The 21093-nt window shown below is 43.3% G+C and overlaps 1 long non-coding RNA gene across 2 annotated transcripts; it reads right to left on the reverse strand.

Annotated features, from left to right (window-relative positions):
• Positions 1-13869: 13869 nt before the first annotated feature.
• On the reverse strand, positions 13870-16181 carry LOC127321988 (uncharacterized). Of its 2 annotated transcripts, none has more exons than XR_011750984.1 (4): positions 15358-16181; positions 15189-15257; positions 14422-14609; positions 13870-14266 (listed from the first exon to the last, which is right to left on the reverse strand). It is a non-coding gene; the product is annotated as an uncharacterized lncRNA (long non-coding RNA). The 2 variants fall into 2 exon arrangements; XR_011750983.1 differs by having other exon boundaries at positions 13870-14269.
• Between the last annotated feature and the right edge of the window lie 4912 nt (positions 16182-21093).

Consider the following 21093-nt stretch of genomic DNA (forward strand, 5'->3'; position numbering starts at 1 on the left):
CAGCATCATCAGAACTAACATCAGAAAATTGCTCTCTCATAACAAGATTTAGTAAAACAGGTTTAATTTCATAAAATTCTGCTGTACGAACAGGTGGAGCAATAGGTGTGCATATGAAATCATTATTATTTGTGCTAGTAAAGTCACACAACTTAGTGTTCTCAGGAGTATTCATTTTAACAATAATAAAAATAAGTAAAGTAAATGCAAGCAACTAGTTTTTTTGTGTTTTTGATATAAAGAAAGCAAACTAGACAGAAAATAAAATAAAATAAAGCAAGACAATAAACAAAGTAAATAGATTGGATGTGGGAGACTCCCCTTGCAGCGTGTCTTGATCTCCCCGGCAATGGCGCCAGAAATTTATTTGCTGGCGTGCAGTTGACGTGGGAGTTAGAAATATCTGTGGTGTAATTTTCCTTCACGTCCCCGGCAACGGCGCCAGAAATTTAGCTTGATGACGCGTGAAGCACACGTTCGTTGGGAACCCCAAGTGGAAGGTGTGATGCGTACAGCAGCAAGTTTTCCTCAGTAAGAAACCAAGGTTATCGAACCAGTAGGAGATGAAGGCCACGTGAAGGTTGTTGGTGAAGGAGTGTAGTGCGGCGCAACACCAGGGATTTCGGCGCCAACGTGGAACCTGCACAACACAATCAAAATACTTTGCCCCAACATAACAGTCAGGTTGTAAATCTCACCGGCTTGCTGTAAACAAAGGATTAAACGTATGGTGTGGAGAATGATGTTTGTTTGCAAAGAAAAGCAGAGAACAATGATTGCAATAGATTGAATTCAGACGTAAAAGAATGGACCGGGGTCCACAGTTCACTAGTGGTGTCTCTCCAATAAGAAATAGCATGTTGGGTGAACAAATTACAGTTGGGCAATTGACAAATAGAGAGGGCATAACAATGCACATACATATCATGATGACTAATATGAGATTTATTTAGGGCATTACGACAAAGAACATAGACCGCTATCCAACAAGCATCTATGCCTAAAAAGTCCACCTTCAGGTTAGCATCCGCACCCCTTCCAGTATTAAGTTGTAAACAACAGACAATTGCATTAAGTACGGTGTGTAATGTAAACAATAAAAATATCCTTAGACAAAGCATCGTTGTTTTATCCCTAGTGGCAACAGCACATCCATAACCTTAGAACTTTCTGTCACTGTCCCAGATTCAATGGAGGCATGAACCCACTATCGAGCATAAATACTCCCTCTTGGAGTCACAAGTATCAACTTGGCCAGAACCTCTACTAGCAACGGAGAGCATGCAAGATCATAAACAACACATATATGATAGATCAATAATCAACTTGACATAGTATTCCATATTCATCGGATCCCAACAAACACAACATGTAGCATTACAAATAGATGATCTTGATCATGATAGGCAGCTCACAAGATCTAAACATGATAGCACAATAGGAGAAGACAACCATCTAGCTACTGCTATGGACCCATAGTCCAAGGATGAACTACTCACACATCAGTCCGGAGGCGATCATGGTGATGTAGAGTCCTCCGGGTGATGATTCGCCTCTCTGACAGGGTGCCAGAGGCGATCTCCTGAACCCCCCGAGATGGGATTGGCGGCGGCGGCGTCTCTGGAACTTTTCTCGTATCGTGGCTCTCGGTAATAGGGTTTTCGCGACGGAGAGAATAAATAGGCAAAGAGGTAGAGTCGGGACGCGCTCGAGGGGCCCACACCCTAGGGCGGTGCGCCCCCCTTGTTGACGCGTAAAGCACACGCCCGTTGGGAACCCCAAGTGGAAGCTGTGATGCGTACATCAGCAAGTTTCCCTCAGTAAGAAACCAAGGTTTATCGAACCAGTAGGAGTCAAGGAGCACGTGAAGGTTGTTGGTGGCGGAGTGTAGTGCGGCGCAACACCAGGGATTCCGGCGCCAACGTGGAACCTGCACAACACAATCCAAATACTTTGCCCCAACTTAACAGTGAGGTTGTCAATCTCACCGGCTTGCTGTAACAAAGGATTAAATGTATAGTGTGGAAGATGATGTTTGTATGCGAAGAACAGTAACGAACAAGTATTGCAGTAGATTATATTCGATGTAAAAGAATGGACCGGGGTCCACAGTTCACTAGTGGTGTCTCTCCAATAAGATAAAGCATGTTGGGTGAAGAAATTACAGTTGGGCAATTGACAAATAAAGAGGGCATAACAATGCACATACATATCATGATGAGTAGTGTGAAATTCAATTGGGCATTACGACAAAGTACATAGACCGCTATCCAGCATGCATCTATGCCTAAAAAGTCCACCTTCAGGTTAGCATCCACACCCCTTCCAGTATTAAGTTGCAAACAACAGACAATTGCATTAAGTATGGTGCGTAATGTAATCAACACAAATATCCTTAGACGAAGCATTGATGTTTTATCCCTAGTGGCAACAACACATCCACAACCTTAGAACTTTATGTCACTGTCCCAGATTAAATGGAGGCATGAACCCACTATCGAGCATAAATACTCCCTCTGGGAGTTACAAGTATCAACTTGGCCAGAGCCTCTACTAGCAACGGAGAGCATGCAAGATCATAAACAACACATATATGATAGATTGATAATCAACATAACATAGTATTCCATATTCATCGGATCCCAACAAACACAACATGTAGCATTACAAATAGATGATCTTGATCATGTTAGGCAGCTCACAAGATCTAACAATGATAGCACATGAGGAGAAGACAACCATCTAGCTACTGCTATGGACCCATAGTCCAGGGGTGAACTACTCACACATCAATCCGGAGGCGATCATGGCGATGAAGAGTCCTCCGGGAGATGATTCCCCTCTCCGGCAGGGTGCCAGAGGCAATCTCCTGAATCCCCCGAGATGGGATTGGCGGCGGCGGTGTCTCTGGAAGGTTTTCCGTATCGTGGCTCTCGGTACTGGGGTATTCGCGACGAAGGCTTTAAGTAGGCGGAAGGGTAGGTTTAGAGGCGGCGCGAGGGCCCCACACAACAGGGTGGCGCGGCCCCACCCTTGGCCGCGCTGCCCTAGTGTGGCGGCGCCTCGTCACCCCACTTCGTGATCCTTTCGGTCTTCTGGAAGTTTCGTGGAAAAATAAGACCCTGGGCGTTGATTTCGTCCAATTATGAGAATATTTTCTTTGTAGGATTTCTGAAACCAAAAACAGCAGAAAACAGCAACTGGCTCTTCGGCATCTCGTCAATAGGTTAGTGCCGGAAAATGCATAAATATGACATAAAGTGTGTATAAAACATGTGAGTATCATCATAAAAGTAGCATGGAACATAAGAAATTATAGATACGTTTGAGACGTATCAAGCATCCCCAAGCTTAGTTCCTACTCGTCCTCAAGTAGGCAAACGATAACAAAGATAATTTCTGAAGTGACATGCTATCATAATCTTGATCAATACTATCGTAAGCATATGTAATGAATGAAGTGATTCGAAGCAATGGTAAAGATAATGATTAAACAATTGAATCATATAGCAAAGACTTTTCATGAATAGTACTTTCAAGACAAGCATCAATAAGACTTGCATAAGAGTTAACTCATAAAGCAATAGATTCTTAGTAGAAAGTTTTGAAGCAACACAAAGGAAGATATAAGTTTCAGCGGTTGCTTTCAACTTCAACATGTTTATCTCATGGATAATTGTCAACACAAAGTAATATGATGAATGAAAATAAGCAAGTATGTAAGAATCAATGCATAGTTAACACAAGTGTTTGCTTCTAAGATGGAAGGAAGTAGATAAACTGACTCAACATAAAGTAAAAGGAATGGCCCTTCGCAGAGGGAAGCAGGGATAAATCATGTGCTAGAGCTTTTCAAGTTTTGAAATCATAAAGAGAGCATAAAAGTAAAGTTTTGAGAGGTGTTTGTTGTTGTCAACGAATGGTAGTGGGCACTCTAACCCCCTTGCCAGACAGACTTTCAAAGAGCGGCTCCCATGAATTTTTTATTTTTATTTTTGGGTGACACTCCTTCGAACCTTTGCTTTCACAAGCCATGGCTAACCGAATCCTCGGGTGCCTTCCAACAATCACATACCATGAAGGAGTGTCTATTTATTTTAGTTTTATTTAGAGATGACACTCCTCCCCACCTTTGCTTTCTCAAGCCATGGCTAACCGAATCCTCTGGTGCCTTCCAACATTTCACATACCATGGAGGAGTGTCTATTTGTAAAATTATGAAAGTTAATTAATTTGGGGCTGGGAACCCCATTGCCAGCTCTTTTTGCAAAATTATTGGATAAGAGGATGAAGCCACTAGTCCATTGGTGAAAGTTGCCCAACAAGATTTAAAGATAAAACACCACATACTTCCTCATGAGCTATAAAACATTGACACAAATAAGAGATAGTAATTTTTGAATTGTTTAAAGGTAGCACACGAAGTATTTACTTGGAATGGCAGAAAAATACCATGTAGTAGGTAGGTATGGTGGACACAAATGGCATAGTTTTTAGCTCAAGGATTTGGATGCACGAGATAATCCCTCTCAATACAAGGCTTAGGCTAGCAAGGTTGTTTGAAGCAAACACAAGTATGAACCGGTACAACAAAAATTACATAAGAACATATTGCAAGCATTATAAGACTCTACACAGTCTTCCTTGTTGTTCAAACCCTCACCAGAAAATATCTAGACTTTAGAGAGACCAATCATGCAAACCAAATGTCAACAAGCTCTACAGTATTTCTTCATTAATAGGTGCAAAGTACATGATGCAAGAGCTTAAACATGATCTATATGAGCACAACAATTGCCAAGTATAAAATTATTCAAGACATTAAACCAATTACCACATGCAGCATTTTCTGTTTCCAACCATATAACAATTAACGAAGCAGTTTCAACCTTCGCCATGAACATTAAGAATAAAGCTAAGAACATATGTGTTCATATGCAACAGCGGAGCGTGTCTCTCTCCCACACAAAGAATGCTAGGATCCAATTTTATTAAAACAAACAAAAACAAGAACATAAAGACGCTCCAAGTAAAGCACATAAGATGTGACGGAATAAAAATATAGTTTCACTAGAGGTGACCTGATAATGTTGTCGATGAAGAAGGGGATGCCTTGGGCATCCCCAAGCTTAGGTGCTTGAGTCTTCTTGAAATATGCAGGGATGAACCACGGGGGCATCCCCAAGCTTAGAACTTTCACTCTCCTTGATCATATTGTATCATCCTCCTCTCTTGACCCTTGAAAATTTCCTCCACACCAAACTCAAAACAAACTCATTAGAGGGTTAGTGCATAATCAAAAATTCACATATTAAGAGGTGACATAATCATTTTTAACACTTCTGGACATTGCACAAAGCTACTGAAAGTTAATGGAACAAAGAAATCCATCACACATAGCAAAACAGGCAATGCGAAATAAAAGGCAGAATCTGTCAAAACAGAACAGTCTATAAAGACGAATTTTTCTGGGGCACTAAACTTACTCAGATGAAAATGCTCAAATTGAATTAAAGTTGCGTACATATATGAGGATCACTCATGTAAATTGGCAGATTTTTCTGAGTTACCTACAGAGAATACTACTCAAATTCGTGACAGCAAGAAATCTGTTTCTGCTCAGTAATCCAAATCTAGTATCATCTTTACTGTCAAAGACTTTACTTGGCACAACAATGCATTAAAATAAAGATAAAGAGAGGTTTCTACAGTAGTAACAACTTCCAAGACTCAAATATAAAACAAAAGTGCAGAAGTAAAATAATGGGTTGTCTCCCATAAGCGTTTTTCTTTAACGCCTTTCAGCTAGGCGCAGAAAATGTGTATCAAGTATTATCAAGAGACGAAGCATCAACGCAGGGGTTCGGAGTTTTCTCAACTATGCATTGTATCTTATCTATGTAAGTTTCAGAGGCTCCTTTTTCATTAATCTTAGGCTTGCTATTCTCATCAAACAAATTTTCAGGAACAATCCAATCATAATTCTTTTCTAGTGCCCCGCACATTCCTAAGAGCTTGCAAGGTATTGATGTTTTAATATCCCCCTCATAATTAACTTTATTAGTATACTTTTGTCTATCTTTTTCCATCTTTTCAAGGGTACTAGCAAAGTTGGTATAAGAGCCAAGCATTTTATATTTAGTAAAGACTTTTCTAGCTTCTCTTGCTACATCACCAAATTCTTTAAGAAGGGTTTCTAAGACAAAATCTTTCTTTTCTCCTTCTTCCATATCACAGAGTGTAAGAAATATATGTTGCATTACGAGGTTGAGATTAACAAATCTAGCTTCTAACATGTGTACTAAAGAAGCAGCAGCAATTTCATAAGTAGGAGCAAGTTCTACCAAGTGTCTATCTTCAAAATCTTCAACCGTACTAATATGAGTGAAAAAATCTTCTATATTATCTTTTCCAATGATAGACCCTCGTCCTACCGGTACATCTTTTAGAGTGAACTTAGGAGGAAATATGATGAAATAAGTAAAGTAAATGCAAGTACTAATTTTTTTGTGTTTTTGATATGGAGAACGCAAACAAGACAATAAATAAAGTAAAGCAAGTAACTAGTTTTTTTGTATTTTTGATAGAAGAAAGCAAACAAAGCAGTAAATAAAATAAAGTAAAGCAAGACAAAAACAAAGTAAAGAGATTGGAAGTGAGAGACTCCCCTTGCAGCGTGTCTTGATTTCCCTGGCAACGGCGCCAGAAATTTAGCTTGTTGACGCATAAAGCACACACCCGTTGGGAACCCCAAGTGGAAGCTGTGATGCGTACAGGAGCAAGTTTCCCTCAGTAAGGAACCAAGGTTTATCGAACCAGTAGGAGTCAAGGAGCACGTGAAGGTTGTTGGTGACGGAGTGTAGTGCGGCGCAACACCAGGGATTTCGGCGCCAACGTGGAACCTACACAACACAATCCAAATACTTTGCCCCAACTTAACAGTGAGGTTGTCAATCTCACCGGCTTGCTGTAACAAAGGATTAAATGTATAGTGTGGAATATGATGTTTGTATGCAAAGAACAGTAAAGAACAAGTATTGCAGTAGATTATATTCGATGTAAAAGAATGGACCGGGGTCCACAGTTCACTAGTGGTGTCTCTCCAATAAGATAAAGCATGTTGGGTGAAGAAATTACAGTTGGGCAATTGACAAATAAAGAGGGCATAACAATGCACATACATATCATGATGAGTAGTGTGAAATTCAATTGGGCATTACGACAAAGTACATAGACCGCTATCCAGCATGCATCTATGCCTAAAAAGTCCACATTCAGGTTAGCATCCGCACCCCTTCCAGTATTAAGTTGCAAATAACAGACAATTGCATTAAGTATGGTGCGTAATGTAATCAACACAAATATCCTTAGACAAAGCATTGATATTTTATCCCTAGTGGCAACAGCACATCCACAACCTTAGAACTTTCTGTCACTGTCCCAGATTAAATGGAGGCATGAACCCACTATCGAGCATAAATACTCCCTCTTGGAGTTACAAGTATCAACTTGGCCAGAGCCTCTACTAGCAACGGAGAGCATGCATGATCATAAACAACACATATATGATAGATTGATAATCAACATAACATAGTATTCCATATTCATCGGATCCCAACAAACACAACATGTAGCATTACAAATAGATGATCTTGATCATGTTAGGCAGCTCACAAGATCTAACAATGATAGCACATGAGGAGAAGACAACCATCTAGCTACTGCTATGGACCCATAGTCCAGGGGTGAACTACTCACACATCAATCCGGAGGCGATCATGGTGATGCAGAGTCCTCCGGGAGATGATTCCCCTCTCCGGCAGGGTGCCGGAGGCGATCTCCTGAATCCCCCGAGATGGGATTGGCGGTGGCGGCGTCTCTGGAAGGTTTTCCGTATCGTGGCTCTCGGTACTGGGGTATTCGCGACGAAGGCTTTAAGTAGGCAGAAGGGTAGGTTTAGAGGCGGCACGAGGGCCCCACACAACAGGGCGGTGCGGCCCCACCCTTGGCCGCGCGGCCCTAGTGTGGCGGCACCTCGTCGCCCCACTTCGTGATCCTTTCGGTCTTCTGGAAGCTTCGTGGAAAAATAAGACCCTGGGCGTTGATTTCGTCTAATTCCGAGAATATTTCCTTTGTAGGATTTCTGAAACCAAAAACAGCAGAAAACAGCAACTGGCTCTTCGGCATCTCGTCAATAGGTTAGTGCCGGAAAATGCATAAATATGACATAAAGTGTGTATAAAACATGTGAGTATCATCATAAAAGTAGCATGGAACATAAGAAATTATAGATACGTTTGAGACGTATCACCCCTCTTGGCCGCGCCGCCAGGTGGTGTGGGGCCACCTCGGCTCCTCTTCGGACTTCTGGAAGGCTCCGTGGAAAATAAGACCGTGGGCTTTTGTTTCGTCCGATTCCGAGAATATTTCCTATGTAGGATTTCTGAAACCAAAAACAGCAGAAAACAGGAACTGACGCTTCGGCATCTTGTTAATAAGTTAGTGCCGGAAAATGCATAATAATGATATAAAGTGTATATAAAACATATGAGTATTGTCATAAAACTAGCATGGAACATAAGAAATTATAGATACGTTTGAGACATATCATTGGCTGCGTCTGCTGGGTGGCGAACAGCCGTGCGGTCTCCATGTCCTCCGCATCTTGCGTTGGTGGCCAGTCATCACGCGCGCCTGTCCCGGCCCGATCATCGCGAACGAAGCCGCCGCCGTAGATAATTTCCTGGATGTCTGAATCATGGCGGTCCTTCCAATAGTCCTACGAATGATCGGACATCAGACGCATGATACACGACACTCGCACACATTGACAGAGCTCAAGTACCGGGTCGTCCATCGTCGGGGCAGGCGGCGCCATTTCGTCAAACAGGTTGCGGGGCTGCAGCATGCTCTCCTCCGGCACCTGGCGCGTCTTCTGTGTCGCGCCCGGGCAGGAGTCACCGCTCCTAGGCGTCCGGTTGAGGTCGGGAACCGCCGCCCCGGTCAACTTCACCGGCGGCAGGCCGGAGGCGAACCGCGACGCCGCATGGCCCCGCAAGGGAGCTGGAGTTCCAGGGCACAGCTGGGAACTTACCAAGCTGACCGAAGAGGCCGGAGGAGCGACGCCGGTGATCCCCTATCTCTTGACGAGCATGTAGCCCTCCGCTAAGGTCGGATGGAGGGCTACTTGCGCGACGCTGGCTTTGATCGGCATCTGCCAGGCCTGTTGGTTGGTGACCGTGGCAGTCTTGATCTTCTGGTTCTTGCGCCGCCCGCGACGCTTCGCGGCCTCCACGATTTTCTCCTCCGCGAAGAGCACCTTCTTTGCCGCCTTCGGCTTTGCCTCCCGGCCGCCGCCGGTGGCGGCCCGCTTTGCTTCCGCCGGAGCTGCAGCCTCCATTCTGGCTATGGTCGTGGCTACGGGGGAGTGTGGGGCGGCGGCGGGTGCGAGGGTTTGCTCCGCATCCATGGCGGTAGCTGCGGCAGCGAGGATGTCCATCGCTTCTGGACTGCTCGCGCCGGTCTAGTTTGCAATTTCGCTCGGGGGAATGACCAATGGCGGGAATAATATCGGCCTCCAGCCACTGACGCGCGGGTCCTACGTCTTTTTCGGCGGACACTCGGCGCGACCGCCGAGCGTCCGCGGAGACGCAAACCTGGCGCATATTTGGGCTAGGTTTGCGTCTCCGCGGACGGTTCGGTCACTTTGCGTCGCCCCGCTGGAGCAGGCCCTAGACGCATTGCCGCTGGGGATGCCCTAACTTCTCACTATCATCCCCTCCCTTCCGAGCGGCCCTTCTCTTTCTCCGGCCGAGCGGCTCCGCCCCAGCCTCCTTCTCAGACCGATGCCCCAATTTTTTCTCTCCCTGACCACCATGCTACCTAGCAGGCATCAGGCTGTTCTTTCCTCCCGAGGCGGCAGGCGAGGCGGAGGAGGACCTGAGCCCTCCTCCCTCTCTCGAGGCAACACGGTAATGGGAGAAGCCCGCCCAGCCATTGCTTCGTAGGATGCATCTACGGATCTACCCTTGATGCAACTGTCGACGCGGCGACGAAAAAATCTGGGCCGGTGGATGAGCTCCATGGGCGGCCGCACGCGACGCTCCAGATTCCTCCTCACTCAAGGCCGGTGATCTGGTGGCCGCACGGCGCCGCTCAAGATTCCTCCCTATTTCCAGGCCGGTGGATGAGTAGTGCCTCCCTGGTGCGGCATTGCCGGAGTTGGCGCGGATGTGCACAATTTCATGGTCGAGGTCGTCGAGCAACCTGGAACTGTCACATCTCCTTCGTTTTGGTCATCGACACCATGTTCTCCGACCAAGTTGTTGTGTTGTGGAGCAGGTTCATGAAGGACAACCTGCCGACAACTTCATCTCTTATGTGAATCAATCATTCAGGTAGCCGACATTGAACCCTTTACTGATACTTTCTTCTAAATTAGTGATTGTTGGATGAAGTTGTTCCACTTCCAGTATATCTTTGTTGTACTCATTAGAGCCACGAAAAGGCCAAACAACTAACAAAATTATTGACATGGAAAAGTAGAAGATGATCAATTCTGGGGATCTCCTAAATATTCGAGTAGAATCTAGAAGGGTTTACAATTTTATACAAGATGTCCCGAAAGGCTCAACAAGTAGTCACTAGGGAGTGCTAATCAATCCACGGTTTTTGTCTACAAACTAGGAGGGGTAATGGTTATGATACTTTCTGTTCTCTTATCTTTTGTATCTGCCCTCGAGAGAAAAAAATCCGTAAAAGAATGAATGATATTCTGTTGCTGCTTGGAGTTGGTAGTTAAGAAATTAATGGTTACTTAATTAGGAGACGGGCTCATGCTTGCAATGTTCAGATAAATCACCATTCATAATAGCGCAGATCTACCATAAAATGTACATGTTCAGATAAATCACCATTCATAATAGCGCAGAACTACCATAAAATGTACAATCTTCTGGAGCAAGGTCATTGTGATGGATGGTTCACCTTTGTCTGGATAGAGATACACAAAGTGGTTTTAGTTTTGTGAAGTGCAATTAGATGATCGTAGTAAGTATTATTGTGGAGTTTATTTGGACATTGTCTTCTCAATTTATATCTGTTTAATGTTGGACAGGGGCTACTTCTTGTCGGTAGATTAGATTAGCCGTGTTTGGTGCATGAGCCATGTCAAGATACGGTCTAAACATTATTTTTGGTGATGGATGCATGTAATTATTCTTTAAACTAATCATATTTATATTAATCAGTCAAAATCTCCTGTCTTTATTTTTTCAAAGGAAGCTAGATAGGAAGCCCCATCCATTATTTACCGTATGTTGAATTGGTTTATGCATTAACTTAAGCTTATTAGATGGTGGGCAGATATTAACTACTGCATAGTTTATTAGCATGCATGGTCAGCTTGGATCAATACTATATGCATCATGTACCTATTTCTGGCTATAGGAAACTGACCATCACTCTCACGAAATGCAGTGGTACTATTTGATATACATGCAAGAGAAGTGTTTCTGAATGTGCAACCAGGAACAATCTATTCGTCCTGAAGCAGTTTGTATGAATCTATGGTGGACTAAAGATGGTTGGTGCGAAAAGGAAAACAAAAATGAGGTATCTATTTCTGCTAAACGCCTAAACCATAGGCAAAATTTTTATTCAAGACTTCTATGAGCAATTGTCATTAGCATACATGACCATGTGCAAGACTTGACTATGTATATGTGGTAGAACCACTCTCCCAGTTTCACACAGTACCAGTAACCATCCATGTATACCTAGGAAAACGTTGTTCTTCCTTTTCCTCACCAGGCATTGCAGGTGAAGAATCTTGGAGGAACGAATTTATGTCTCAATTGGTCTCCCTATCGGGGTTTTTCAGCTGATGGACCAGTTCATCTAAGGGCCGTCATTAACAACCAATGAGCGAGCGATCATTACCCTGAAGAACCCGCCTCTACATATGTGAACAACTACTATCACTCAGCAAGTGCTATCGCCGTACTGTGCCTTATAATATGTTAATCATGAGACAAGGTGTATGGATGATCCATCTGGGTACACATGCATTTTCTGTTCTTTAAACTAATAAGAATACTAGATGCTACTGCAATTAAGGTTCCTGATACTGAAGTGGGTGCGGCTTTTGGTTTGTAGGCAACACTACCGGCCATCTCTTTTTAATTAGATATACTGTCATCGTACAGAAGGCACATTATCTGCATGTTGTATGAAAGAGGCATAGGTATCCCAGTGCACGTGCACCTACCGTGTATTCAGCAAATGTGGTTCACCCATCTGAGTGCTATATTGCACCAACATTGCTTGACAATGATGCTATTCGAAAATATTCCTCTGCACCAGTTCTACAACCTGATCCAGACCCATACATTGCTCATAGAATTAGCGAATTCTTGCTCTATATTGACAAGGACTATCCTTTCATGTCATTGTATAAGATGTTAACTATTTCAATGGAAAATTGGATAAGTAAGGGGGAGATGGTGCTTATTCAATGGACACCTAAATATGGATCAGTGGGGTGTGTGGTTACTTAACTGGTTCCGCTTCAGATAACAGGCTCACCCTGTAACCTAAGTTCAGTGCCGGTAATTGAGTACATACTTGGTCCTTTCGGCTTTGTAGAATCACATGACCCAGTGACCAATGACGGTACAGATGATCGTGGTATATCAATCACGAAATACAATTGCACCGTGTGGTGTGCTGAGGTAGATGTCATGCCAGCTACGTTGCAAGTCGAGATGTTGTTGTTGTGTCTGAGGGATTTGGTGCAAATTTCTATGGATTACAACTACGAATGCTGAATCATTTGTATATCAACATGAGCTAATACAACTTCAGTTGTTGAGCACTTTTTTTACTTATTTCAGAGCTAGGCTCCAATCAATTATGTACCAATTACAAGCTTCGTGATGATGTATCATGGTGTTGTATCTTCCATTTGATGGAACTCTGTTTCGTTTCTATGAAATGTATTGTAAATTGCTGAGTACATATTCAATCAAAATGTGTTGTTATTTTACTATTTCTGTAAAATAGTGGCCATTCTTATTTTAATCTTACTCCTGAAAAACAATCAGTGTGCTCTCTATGTTTTGTTTCTATGCACACCAATTTTTCTATTTTTATTTATCTAAGTTTGTCCAGTTGAGCAGCTACACAGATTGAAGGGCAACCAACGCATCTCCCAAAATTACACTTCTCTAGCTCAGCTATTGGTATATCTAAATATCGACAAATTATACTATCGTTATATCTGGTTGGAATAAAGACATTCCTCCATAAATCCATAATGTATACTTATTTTAACAGCTATAAGTAAAAATATTGCGATAAAATACCACAAAAACGAGGACCTGAATGTCTACTTGCAAGATAATTTCAGTTTGAAGATGTGCTTACTGTAACACATAGCTGTTCAGATCTATGCTATGGCTACTGAAAGACAGCATTAGAGATGTCCTCAGGCTATCTTATTGATAAATATAAGAAGTCTCCTGATAACCCACAAGTATAGGGGATCGCAACAGTCTTCGAGGGAAGTAAAACCCAAATTTATTGATTCGACACAAGGGGAGGTAAAGAATACTTATCTTTACTACTAGTACAAATGCCCGTGCGTTGCCACGGGTCCTCAAATTTCATTTCTCAATGCACATATATAATTTACAAAAAATTAACAATCAGGGATATCATAATGTACTACAACATGATAATACCAAGAATGATAATACCGAATGCAATAACAAGATAACATTGTAACTCTAATGGTGATAAATTTAGCATGCTCCTTTCTGAACCCAAAGGCACAGCCGACACAATCAAACCTCTTTGAAGAAAGGCAATCATCATCAACATGAGATCAAACACATCAACCTAATTTTGGCCACTTTAGATGCAAGAAGTTTGTAAGTAACAGTGATGACACAAACAAAACCGCATCAAATCACAACACCACACTGACCTAACTCAAACAGTATGCAAGCAATAGCTCTACCGCTAGGCACAACTCTAAAAGAACTCAAAAGTCAAGGTACTTCCCTCCGGAACTTCGTGTTCATGCCCCTACCGCCCTCTTGTTGTTGTTGGCGATGGCTACTGGCATCATGTACTTCATGGGAAGCTCTGCTTCCACGGGCCTTGGTACCCCAGGAGGCGTGCTGCAATGGATGAGATCCCAGTTCACGCCCTCAGAGAATGGATGTTGTTTTATCTCCGTCGCACCCCTCTTCACACCGAGATACTGCTGCGGTTTAATTGAAAATCATCATCGACATGAGATCAAACACATATATCTAATTTTGGCCACTTCAGCCAAGACTTCAGCACCGCCATCACAGACCACCGCACTCGCCTTCATGCCCGTAACACGGAGCAAAAGATCATCCAGGAATGTACCTTGCACCGACAGCCCTCGCACCAGGCACACCGGTGGCTCGAGCTTCTCCTCATCGATCGCGACGTAGACCGTCTTCATGAGGTCCATGTCAATCGACTCCAGGAGGTGACTGGCCCCTTAGAAAGAGCTCCGGCCACCCTCATCCCTGGAGATGATATTGTTCACCCGTGCAGATGGACTGCTTAATCTATGATATGAAAGGGAAACACTTCACTTGTGAGATAACATGAATTTTATTTTCCAAGAGGATAATGAATAGTTGCGTTCTAGTTTTACATATAGGAATGTGGAAAGAACATTATTCAGAACTGAAATAAATAGAAGAAAACTTGTTGGAAAGACTAATATAGCTAGAAGTGTAATCGTTTATGAACTGGATGCCAGTTCCCTTCCAAAGCATTTGTAATTGTTTCAGTCAATGAATTGAAATTGACCCTAACCACCAAATAAAAATTAAACATATGTAAAACAACTAAGTGCATTCCAAAGCATTTGCACCGCAAAACAAACATCACCTCAGTACCTTGTAGTTAACTTCTAATTTTCAAGCAAGGAAGCTAAACAGGAAACAACATCTGCATTTGAAGCAACCAAGTTATCATTTGCACCGCAAAGCAAACATCACCTCAGTATCTTGCTACAGAACAAATAATACCCTTGTACTAATAAGAATGTCAGCAGGCAAAGAAGCAAAAGTAACCACAGAAACAAGGCTATGCAAGCAGAAACATAAATGTCGAGTTGTATTCAGAGAGGTCAAACTTACGTATAGCACAGGCAAACCCCTATCTAAGCCGCAACCACTCGACGCGGCAAGCTCCAGCATGAAGATAGACTGCAGGTAAGAGAGAGCAACATACAAACCCGAAATTTCAGACAAAGACAGAGACAATATCATACACTAAAGTTGGCGATGTCAAGAATCCATGCCATACCTGCTGCAGAAATTTGGCAGGCCAAAGCAAGCCTCGACACTATAAATGCCATGAAAATTAGTTAAGCCTATAAAACAAAAGGAAAACTATCAGTATGCCTTCAGGCTCTTGTCGGGGGACGTTGCTATTCGGCAAAAACATCATCCAAGAACTAACCTCTAAATTCCAGAGGCACATGAAAAAGTAAAGCAAAGATCATTGAAGAGCAACAATGTATCCACGAGAACCCAAACATACAACAGTTCAGTGAGAAAATGATAAATTCAGGAAATGCGACTTTTCTATTTGATGGGTTTTGTTTTGGCTTATAGCTGAGTTAGTCATTTGCAATTCTGTATAAGCTATCACACAACAGATCAAATTAGGAAGTACTTCGGACCAATCAAAGATATACAACAAATAAGATGTGAGGAATAAATATAGGGAAACACATGGCTCAATTGAGAATGAGTCACTTCAGACACGCATAAATTCAGGTTTAGATGAACAGCTAAATCCAGCACATCAAGTGAAAATCTGTACAGAGCTATATTCAAGTTTCAAAAGATTATTACTCCAAAGTGGCAGTTCTACTTATATATGGAAAATTAATTAACTGAACAGATTCATACTGCTTTTATTTGCATGCTGGACTATGTGAATGGAAAAAACTGCAGGATTCACCTATATCCGCTTATTTGTTACTTTGAAGACACAAATGCATAAAAATTCATACGGCGTCGTCTACTTCGCCTATAGGAGGGCGTCTACTCCCTGCAGCTCTTCGACCGCCTCCTTCATGTCAGGTGCCCATTTACTCGAATTAAACTTTTCTGCAATCTAGATTGTCACCTCATCAGTGGTTGCAATGTTAAACTTTTGAAAATTAAAAGACCTGTTAATTAAGATGGCATCCGCTGCAAATACAAACATGTTGGGATGTACTGGCTAGATGTCAAGAGGTTGGAAGGTGTAAGACAATGTTAAAAAACGAAGATTACTGAAGCCATGCACTGGCTATGTACACCTGAAGCACTGGTATAATGATGTTCTATATTCTTCAATAGCACTTCTGTGTTAACAAGTAAGTTTGTCCTGTGTGTATGCGATGTTATACAACTGAGCAAGTCCCACTTCTATTCCCCCTCTAGAACTGTGAATGTTCAATGCATTGTTAAGTTAACATGGATATCACATGACTTCCAAACTTGGGACAGACATTTCGTTCAAAGTGTACTCCATAATTCTCTAATGCCTACTACATTACTGCCCAGTTGACAACCATACAAAGGAATTAACATTCAGAACTTACGAGTACCAAGTTGAATTAAGGTTGGAGTTTGGCATCAGGAACATTAAGATGATTCCCAGGAGTTAAGGGGTAACCCAAAAAGATTCCTGTGTTTGCCAGAAGACCTGGAAAAGGTAGTTAGGAATGATAGATCACACGAGGAACAAGATTCATGTAATTTTATATTCTCTTTGAAATAGGCACATATCTTCAGAGTAGTGTTAAACCCAAATATGAAGCGGTAAACCTATCCAAAAAGGGAAATAATGACTTTCTAGACTTGTAATGTAGCTACTGTCAAACCTGGGACAGACATTTTGTTCAAAGTGTATTCGATTTTGTTCAAAGTGTATTCTCATTGTTTGTAGCCTCTGACTCCCATCTTTGAACTAAATCCTATTTTGTATCTTGTCGAGGCATGCCATAATTCTCTAATGCAATGCTCAAACAATGTTCTTATGTCATTGTTTGTAGCCTCTAACTCCCGTCTTTGAACTAAATCCTATTTAGTATCTTGTTGAGGTATACCTTCTTCGTTGCAGCGACAGCGAGCACAAGGCACGCAGCCCCTGCCCTAAACCCAAATATGAAGCGGCAAACCTATCAAAAAACGGAAATACTGACTTTCTAGACTGTAATGTAGCTATTGTCAAACCTGGGACAGACATTTCGTTCAAAGTGTATTCTCATTGTTTGTAGCCTCTGACTCCTGTCTTTGAACTAAATCCTATTTTGTATCTTGTCGAGGTATGCCATAATTCTCTAATGCAATGCTCGAACAATGTTCTTATGATGTTACATAATAATTCTCTAATGCTTGGGAGTAATTTAGGTGACTTCTCTCAACCAACAAGTATTTAGAGCCTTGTCAAGAGGCGGCAGTACATGAAAATTAATCATATGCTCAACATAGAAAATTTGATAAAGATCATATGGATTTCTTTGTAACCATTCATTGCCTTGTTGATCTTACATTGCATTGACCTTATATCACCATACACATTGTTGATCTTAAATTTGCAGGTTGCTAGACAATGGGAACTTGAGCAATAGATCATACAGACCTGCACCAGCGAGCCGGACACGATGGCGGGGGCGGAGCTCCTGGGCGTCGCCTTCATCGTTGCAGCGACGGCGAGCACAAGGCACGGAGCCCCTGCGTGTGTTCGCGAATGCTAGCGATATCCTGCGCGTCACCTCCGTCGTTGAAGCGACGGCGAGAAGGGCGGCGCCCCCTGCAATAGCGAGCAGAGCATCGGCCGGAGGTGGAACTGCTAGCCGCGGCCCCCGCAACGGCGAGCAGAGTTGCGGCCGGAGGTGGAGCTGGTCTGGGCGGCCCCCGTGACGGCGAGCGGAGGGGCGGACGGCAGCCGGAGGTGGAGCTGGTCGCGGCGGCCCCTGCAACGATGAGCGGAGAGGCAGCCCCTCCGCCGGAGGTGGAGCTGGTCTCGGCGGCCCCTGCGACGGCGAGTGGAGCGGCGGCCGAAGGTGGAGCTGGTCGTGGCGGCCCCTCCGCACGGAGGTGGAGCTGGTCGCGGCGACCCATCGGACGGCGAGCAGAGCTGGTCGCGTCGGCTCTTGCAGGTGAAGAATCTCCGCGAAGATCCGAGCAGCAGCGGCATGACGGCGGCGCGAATCGGGGCGGTGGGCAGCAGGATCGAGGCGGTGGGCGGCGGGCGGTGGGAGTGGTGGAGGGGGTGGAGGTGGGAGGCGGTAGGCCGGCACGGGATCGGTAGGCTGGCGGGCGGAGCTAGTACATGCGAGGCGATCGCCGACGGGTGGATGTACTGGCCTTTGAATCCGGCACGAGATCTCTCGGGTGAAAGCAAAGGGAGTTACCACCGCCGAAAAGTTTAATTGGGCTTGGCCCAGTTAGACGTGCGTGCCCGGGGCGAGGAGTACGACGAAAACGGTTGTAGTGGCAGAATAGGGAACACATTTCTCCTTTTTAAGTAGTGTAGATTAAATATGAGTCAGTCGTTTGACACTCAACGCACTTTGGTGGTCGTCATGAGAGACATCCCGTCCCTCCATTCTAATCTCGCGATCTCCGCTCAGCTGCAATCGTCCCATCGGTAAGGTTCCTTGTTAGCGCTAAGCAGTCATCAATTAAAGTAATCTTTCCTTGCCCCGAATAGACAAAAAAAAATTTAAAGTAATCTTTCCTTGCCCCGAATAGACAAATCTTGCAAGGTGCTCCTCTCTCGCCTCGATCGCCTGCCATGGGAACGGAGGTCCTCGCCCACACAACGCGACTGCCTCTCCGCGTCCGCGTCCGCCACCACGCCACGCCGGCTCCAGCGGCCGTCGGGCCCGGCGGCGAGGAGCACGCGTCACGGGAGGTCCGGGGCAAGGCAACCGCAGACGCTGGGCTGGCGTTCGGTGCCGCCGCCGTGGGCGCTGACGCTCACGCTGCTGCAATTCAGAGACGGCCGCTGCCACCATACACGACTTGGCTACGCGGAAGATCCCGATGGCTACTAGGCCTGAACGGACGAATTAACCACCCACATGACGGATTGATCTGACAAGCAGCATCAGACATGTACGTGTGTCTCTCTCTCATTGATTCTTTTTGGTTAATCTCCGTCTCCGTCTTTCCGGCGGCCTGTTCCTGGGTCCAGTCAGATCCGCCTTCCTTGTTTTTTTGATGTTTTTTGTCAAGGATGGAGGGAGGGGACGTCCAGAGGGAGGTGGGGAGCGATGGTGCATACCATTGTCCGGAACCGTTGTCAGAGAGTTTATTTATGATTTACTCACGAGAAGATTCCTATCTTTATTTGGATACATTTTTCTGTTCGATGTGCACCTTATGTATCTTGATCTTTATTCAGTTAGTTGCATTTATTCTTTGCAAACAATTTCCAGGTGGTTTCAGATGTTCGAGAGTGGACTTTTTAGACCAGGTGCTTGGTGAGCACCCGTATCCATACCATCTATACTGCATCAAGATTCGTGCAAGTTTATTTTGTTCCCCTCTCAAATAATTTTTCATTTTTGTATCTCTCGGACTACACATTGTTTGAACTAGAAAATTTGCAGATCACTTAAACAAAACAATTGGAATGTGGGAAAAATGTTTCGTATTTTTTATGTCATTATCTATAGATGTATTTCAAGAATTTATTTTGAAATTTAAATAATTTAAAATTTAAACTTGCACAAAAAAATTCCAACCTATTTTTCCTCCATTCCATTTGTTATTTCTGAGTTACCTGCAAAAAAATCAAATCGAAATATTACATAATTTAGAAGACTGAAAAAAGACAAAGTGGGAAAATGTGCAGGAGCGCACCTGCTCTGTTGAACTTTTCCCGGTTTCAGATATGAACTTGCAGGTAAATTTTCAGTTTACATTTGGCTGGATGGTTGAAGATCATAGATATACATTAGTTTATAGTGGTGGCCTTAACAGTCCGTTGAACTTTTCCCGGTTTCAGATATGAACTTGCAGGTAAATTTCCAGTTTACATTTGGCTGGATGGTTGAAGATCATAGATATACATTAGTTTATAGTGGTGGCCTTAACAGTCTGCTGTTCAATTCTAGGTACCTGAGAGAGGATAAGCCACAAGGGTCGCTCAGGGGGCCTCTACAGCTTCAGAGATTACATCATGGAGGACAGTCCGGTCTGTCTCATACTGTTTGAATTGAAGTAGACTTTTGGCATTACCATTATTTGTTAGGATCAAACTGTAATGGATCGCATCCATCCGGTCTGTTTAATTAGCATTTTTGCAATGGGATACTTGCAATGGCTTGGCTGTTGTTGGTATATAGTTGTTATATATATGTTGCAGTGCTGGGTTGGAATAAGCCATTAAGGGAACTTTCGCCTTCTAGATACCTTTTGTTTCTTGCAGTTACACATTGTTTTGCTCAACTATGACGTCTGTTCAAGCTTCCGCCTGCCAGAAATGCCCATTGTAAATTAACAATGTTTGCTTTGTTGGATACTGATCACTAAATGTATCACCATATCATCTTTGCAGAGACCCATAAAAGGTACGGTGGGATGGGCACTTTGCTGGTCAATAAGCTGTGACAATAATGTAGTACTAACTTCCATATTAGTCTATTGTAGGCTCATGCATAACATTATCCCAAAAATCTTCATCAGGTATCTCCAATGTCAGCTAACCAATTTGGCGAGTTAGTAGCTGATCCTGAAACAAATGAACTATTACACTATGCGGAAAAGAGCGACTTTTATGAATATACGGTGCTGATTATTTGCTGTTTGGTTTCCTCTTATATTTTCCATTCAGAGTCTTATGTGTCTTATTTAGCTTTTAGATTATTTTGGCACAAAGTGATGAGCTGGTTAAATAGGTATGTCACGACTCCAATAATTAATAATTCAATATCAATAAGTGTACTAATTTCTAGATTTTCTAACTTCTTGCAAATGCTTATCTGAAAAGAATGTTGTCTAACCTAAGGAGCTTCCACTGGTAGAAAAATGG

This window comes from Lolium perenne, chromosome 2, assembly GCF_019359855.2.
Source record: "Lolium perenne isolate Kyuss_39 chromosome 2, Kyuss_2.0, whole genome shotgun sequence".
In the NCBI taxonomy this organism is placed as follows: Eukaryota; Viridiplantae; Streptophyta; class Magnoliopsida; order Poales; family Poaceae; genus Lolium; species Lolium perenne.